Source organism: Podarcis pityusensis, assembly GCF_964106645.2.
Source record: "Podarcis pityusensis genome assembly, chromosome: 3".
Classification (NCBI taxonomy): Eukaryota; Metazoa; Chordata; class Lepidosauria; order Squamata; family Lacertidae; genus Podarcis; species Podarcis pityusensis.
In genome coordinates, this window is record NC_138026.1 from 34,907,223 (window position 1) to 34,913,809 (window position 6,587).

Here is a 6,587-nt window from a genome sequence, read left to right on the forward strand (position 1 = left end):
AACTGCGGGAGGCAGTGGAAGACAGGAGTACCTGGCGTGCTCTGCTCCATGGGGTCACGAAGAGTCGGACACGACTAAACAACTAAACAACAACAATATACAGAATAACTGATTTGGTATTGGGCAAATATACCATGCAAAATCATAAAATAATATTAAATGAATTAAACTATAAATAATATATACTAAATCACAATACACATAAAAATGAAATAAAACCAAAATCTTAAAATAATAATGATTTGAGATGGATTGAAGTAATAAAAACAATTAAAACTTAATTAAGGATATTTCTATAATCATAGCCTTCTATAATGTGTTTCTACTTTCAATCAGAAGTAGCTTAGCCCACACCACTGAGAAGAACTCAGCCACTCCCTTGTTGAAATAAGGAAACCCTTTAAATAATAAATAAAAAACCCTCAGTGACAATTGTTTTTTCTTCTTCTATTTTTTATTATTTAACATTCTGGAACCCCCCTCAATAATAATCAAATTTAAAGTGCTTAGATAAATCACAGAGTTATTTTTCTTAAGTGTATAGGAGGTATGGTGCTATGAGCTTCTGCGAAAGCCATACTATTGTATTTGCAAGAAACTATAATAACCGGATATCAAAATAATTATTGTCTCTCTAAAAGTTTGATAGCTTAAAATAAATCCATGTACATAAGAAATTCAATGGACATGTAGTTTTAGAAATATTAGAAATATGAATGAAACTTTGGATGGAGCCACTGCCTGAACTTTTGTAAATGCTATTAGAACAGAATACATCTTAGCATTAAGTTTTACAATGCCACCTATTAAAAATGGTATATTTTACAATAAATGGAGTATGAAACGTTTTCTGGGACATTAATATATTTAGCCATCATGCAAGTCGAAAACAGCACCCTTCAGGTCAAATTGGATACTTAAGCATTTAGCAAAAATTACTGAGTACATTGTCTGCAAGATAATTGTAAAGCTATAAAATGATTCAGTTCAGTGATTCTAATATGATTTAATTATAATGGATCTGGTGTCACTCACCTTGTGAATATTTAACATTGAGCTACCAGTTTTAAAGGCATCTTTGCAAAGGAACAGGGGTTATAGCTGTATATGTGCGCTCCCAAAGTATGGGTACATTTCTTCATAAGTCTTCAGTGCCCAAGAATTATTTCTCTGTACCTGGTAAAAGCTTGTAACATAGCCCACTTTGCTCTCTGCTGGCCCCATCAAAAGCCTTGTTTGTTTGGGGAAAATGGAAGCCTGATTGATGTTATGTAGTTCCCTTTATTTATGCTTTGTATGTTCATGACTGCCTCATTTATCCCAACAATCAGATGTGGCACTATGGCATATGGCTGGGGTTCAATGTTCCCTGACCTCCAGCGCAAGGGTTGTTGCACCAGCGTAAGAGTGAGAATAAGAGTGATGCCCAGTATGAAATCCAGAGGAAGCTTGTTGTGCAACCAGTTGTGCAGCAGGCTGCGCAATGTGAAGTATTGGGCCTTCAACAATCTGTGGTGCAACCAGTCATGAGAAACACACTGGCTTCCTGCACCTTCTCTTGTGCAAGCCATTCCACTAGTGTAACTATTACACTTCTAAGGGACTTTGAAGGTAAAGGGACCCCTGACCATTAGGTCCAGCCGTGACCGACTCTGGGGTTGCGGCGCTCATCTCGCTTTACTGGCTGAGGGAGCCGGCTTACAGTTTCCGGGTCATGTGGCCAGCATGACTAAGCCGCTTGTGGCGAACCAGAGCAGCGCACGGAAATGCCGTTTACCTTCCTGCCAGAGCGGTACCTATTTATCTACTTGCACTTTGATGTGCTTTCAAACTGCTAGGTTGGCAGGAGCTGGGACTGAGCAATGGGAGCTCACCTCGTCACGGGGATTCAAACTGCCGACCTTCTGATCGGCAAGTCCTAGGCTCTGTGATTTAACCCACAGCGCCACCTGCGTCCCTTTCTTTAACTCGGTGCTAATTTGGATTCTTCCCTAGCTTTCATGTCAGTCTGCCTGCCTAACTATTTATTTGTGCTTTTATCTTGTGTTATCTTGTGTTTTTATCTTGTGAATTACTCTGGGATCTTTTGATGATGGATGGTATATAAATCTAATAATTTTACAACTTGACCTCAAAGCTTTTTTTTTTTAGGATTCAAGTTGCTAAGCTTTTTTTAGGATTTTGCCCCAAAGTGGTTGACCTTTTTTTAGAACCACGGGAAGGAACTGCTTGTGGGGGCTGGATTAAACCGACTTGTTGGTCAGATTAAGCCCCCCAAACGGACTTTGGACATGCCTGTTCTACTCACAACACATTTACTGACATGCATTCCAGGGCTTGTAACTGATATCAGCAGTACTCACATGAATAATTTGCTAGTACTTGCTGGTAGCTGGTGTATCTCTAAAAAACCACAAGCTCTTTTTAGCACCCTTGTCTTCAAACAATAGGTACTGAATTTTGTGGGAGGCTTCACTGTACAGATAACACATTCTCAGTCTGATCAATCTTATGTAGCAAGCTCTCTAGTCCAGATAAATTTAGTGGTCTCTTTTTGAAAACAATATCCAAGGACCTACACAAGAAATAATGGTGCAATTTGGTTAGTGTTTTGTCCCCAGTGGCTGCTATAATCTATGCTGAAATAGGGAAAAGGATCCAGAAAAAAATAATGACAAATAAATTGAAGATTTATCATATTTTCTTCTTCCCTAGGCTATGAATGGCCAACTATACTATTTGTGGTTTAGTTGCATGAGCAGAAATGAATAATAATTTGAGTTTTCAATGTGATCAAGTGATAAAACATTGGAAAATTGCTTCCACAATACAGAGGAGAATTGTGTAGTCTCAGCAATAAAATAGTTCTTTTCATTTTTAGTAAGATGTGCTGAACTATGTGCGTTAGAAGAATAAATGGCCATTTATCTTCCATTTGCAAAACTCTGCCATGTGATAGAAAAATTCGGAGTACTTAAAAAGTGAAATGTTAGTTATTTTAACCTTTCCATGAAATTTCAAATACTTGTACTAGAAAGGTGACATAAAGATAACTGGAAATATTCCACTAGAGAGAGTGAAATGTACATAGTACACTGTAAACATTCTTGGAGCAATCCTTTGTGCATGGCAGCAACAGGGAGTTAGACATGTGTAAACTAAATAGTTATAGGTTAGTTAAGAACATAAGGAGAACATAAGGAGAACCTATAGCCCAGGCTTCCTCAACCTCGGCCCTCCAGATGTTTCTGGCCTACAACTCCCATGATCCCTAGCTAGCAGGAACAGTGGTCAGGAATGATGGGAACTGTAGTCTCAAAACATCTGGAGGGTCGAGGTTGAGGAAGCCTGCTATAGCCCATCTAGTCCAACATCTGGTTTTCATACTGGCCAATCAGATCCCTGTGGGAAACCCACAAGCAGGAGCTAAATACAAGAACACTCCCCCTGCCATGTGGTTTCTATCAACTGGAAGCATACAATGGCTTCTGACCATGGAGACACAGCATAGGCATTATGACTAGTAGACACTGATAGAGTTAAGGTAAAGGTAAAGGGACCCCTGACCATTAGGTCCAGTCGTGATCGACTCTGGGGTTGTGGCACTCATCTCGCTTTATTGGCCAAGGGAGCCAGCGTACAGTTTCCGGGTCATGTGGCTAGCATGACTAAGGTGCTTCTGGCGAACCAGAGCAGCGCACGGAAACGCCGTTTACCTTCCCGCCAGAGCGGTACCTATTTATCTACTTGCACTTTGACGTGCTTTCGAACTGCTAGGTTGGCAGGAGCTGGGACTGAGCAACGGGAGCTCACTCCGTCGCGGGGATTTGAACTGCCAACCTTCTGATCGGCAAGTCCTAGGCTCTGTGGTTTAACCCACAGCGCCACCCGCTTCCCACTGATAGCATTATGATTCATGAATTTTTCATTTTCTCCCTGAATGCTTTTGTGAGTTCCTTGCTTCTCAACCTCTACAGAGGTCCCAGGTCATTGTCTGAGGCCATGCAATAAGCTACCTTGTTGAAGTTAAGCTGTCTGTGGTCTTGTTAGCATTTGGTTTGGAGACTCTTTGGCAACCCCATGCGAACTTTCATTCCATCATGGAAGAAAGGGGAATATAAAATATAAATGTTCCAAATAAATGCTGGCAACAGTGTACTTTCAGCTCATTTCCAAGGCTGAAACGACAAAACACATTCTATAAGAAATACAATGGCTACTTATGGTCATGTTTCTATGATTAAAATAGGAACCGTAGTACAATTATGTAAACATGTTGTGCACTCTTTCTACAGTAAGAAGCTTCTTTTTTTGCCATTTACAATTCATGGGGAGCGGAGTTTTTCCTTAGAAAGAGCTAAGATGCTTAAGATTTAATATTTCAGGGCACAGTACAAATTTCCACTCCTCCAATGGTAAGACTCTGCAGAAAAGCCAAGGTAGCATCCATATGGTTCTCTGGTGGTCAGCCATCCAAGCAGTGAACTTGGCCAGACTTGCTTAACTTTAGCAAGGTGGTGGCTTCATGTGTCCTCACACCATACACTAGGACCATGACATTTGGGTGCACCGCTGGGAGCACTACCTTGTTGATGAGGTCCATGCCAGTGTGCCTGTGCTCCCCAGCCTCACTGCCCCCCTGTTCTGCCCCATCTGGGTCAACAGCAGTAATACTGGTGTCAGGAAGGTGGCTCAACATCTCTGTGCCATAGCACATGTCACTACTGATATAATTGTTTATATAGATTACATTTAATTGTTGAATAAGAGAGGGTAGAGACAGAAGCCTCTCACCCCACTTCATTCTTCAGAATACGTCTTCTGTGGCTACATTTTAATTTGCTTAGGCTTTTTAAAAATAGGCTGGTGCTCATTGGGGCTGGTAGGGCAGAAGGCTGCAGTAGGTGACACTAGATTCAGTTAGTATAGGCAGAACCAACTGATTGTAGTTTTGTACCTCTTTCTCCCTGCTGGGTTCTGCAAGGGTGACACTGACACCAAGGAGTAGGAAGTTGAAAGCCAGTGCCGTCTGCCAGGTACGTGCTAGTTGAGGGTGATGGGGCAGGGCCCCATTCTCCTTATGGGTCAGCCTCCACTGGTTACAGGAAAAACCACACACGTGTTTTCTATAAACTTTCCAATTGCCAAGGAAAATGTGCTTGTTATAGATCAACCTGCAGAATATGGAGGAACGTTTAAGAATGTTAATATATCGAGAGAATAAATTGATTTTATTCTTTGGTTTGCTTGCTATTAATTAATATCCCCAAAGTCCTAAGTGTTTGTGCCACAAAGCTATTAACCGGATATGTCTAAGGAGGTAAAAACTAAAACAAAGAATATGGCTAATGTCAACAGTACTGAGGTAGGCAACTGGAGATTTATTTAATTTTTTCGAAAACTCCCTCATTTCTCTAAATGAAAGGCTATTAGAGCTGTTAACAATTATTTTTAATATTTGAAAGCTTTCCAATTAGCAGGCTATATAAACACATAACATACACTGAATACACACTTTGTCCTGAAAAACAACATTTATCCTTTTGAAAATTTCACTCTACCACTTGAGGCCAGAGCTGGCTATTATAAATTGGTACAGTGCTGAGAAGGGTGTATTTTCCCTAAGCATAAGTGTGCAGAATCACAGTACTTGTAGCTTTTGAATTATCTGCAAAAGGATAAGCAATGAAAAGAACCAGAAATACCTGCAGACTGAGATTAGCAATGCAATCCTACCCCTCACCCTGAGAAGAAAGTTCCATTGAGCTTATTGCAGTTGACTCCCAGTGGTTCTGCTACTAGGCTGCAATCTTATTCACAGTTAGGTGAGACCTAGTAAACAAAGGGACACAGGTGGCTCTGTGGGTTAAACCACAGAGCCTAGGACTTGCTGATCAGAAGGTCGGCAGTTCAAATCCCCGTGACGGGGTGAGCTCCCGTTGCTTGATCCCTGCTCCTGCCAACCTAGCAGTTCGAAAGCACGTCAAAGTGCAAGTAGATAAATAGGTACCACTCTGGCAGGAAGGTAAACGGCGTTTCCGTGCGCTGCTCTGGTTCGCCAGAAGCACCTTAGTCATGCTGGCCACATGACCTGGAAACTGTACGCTGGCTCCCTCAGCCAATAAAGCGAGATGAGTGCCACAACCTGAGTCGGTCACGACTGGACCTAATGGTCAGGGGTCCCTTTACCTTTACCTTTAGTAAACAAAGAGTGAACAGCAGAGCAATCCTAAGAGGGGCAGGAGACGTGAGGAGCAGAGCAGCAGATCCTACAAGCTCCTGCTGGTTAAGGTGGAAGGAGTCTTTTCTTTTCTACTATACCAGTTCCAGGCTTTCCCAAAAAGTGGATTGGCCTTAGGGATGAGCTGAGTGAGTAATGCCATAAATTTTTATTTATTTATTTATCTCCTTGCATTGATATCCCACCTTTCTTCCATCATGGAATCCAAATTCACCCACATGTGGTTCCCAGGTGGACACCCATCCAGACACTGAACAACTGCAGACCTGCTTACTGCAGAGCTGCTTAGTTTCAGCAAGGTGGTACCTTGGGCCTTCAGACCCAACCATAGGTCCAATCATGCGTC

At 41.7% G+C, this 6,587-nt stretch overlaps 1 long non-coding RNA gene across 1 annotated transcript; it reads right to left on the minus strand.

Moving 5' to 3' along the window:
• Positions 1-2,438: 2,438 nt before the first annotated feature.
• On the minus strand, positions 2,439-5,778 carry LOC308472867. Its single transcript, XR_013983790.1, has 3 exons — positions 5,706-5,778; positions 4,017-4,178; positions 2,439-2,575 (listed from the first exon to the last, which is right to left on the minus strand). It is a non-coding gene; the product is annotated as an uncharacterized lncRNA (long non-coding RNA).
• Positions 5,779-6,587: the final 809 nt, after the last annotated feature.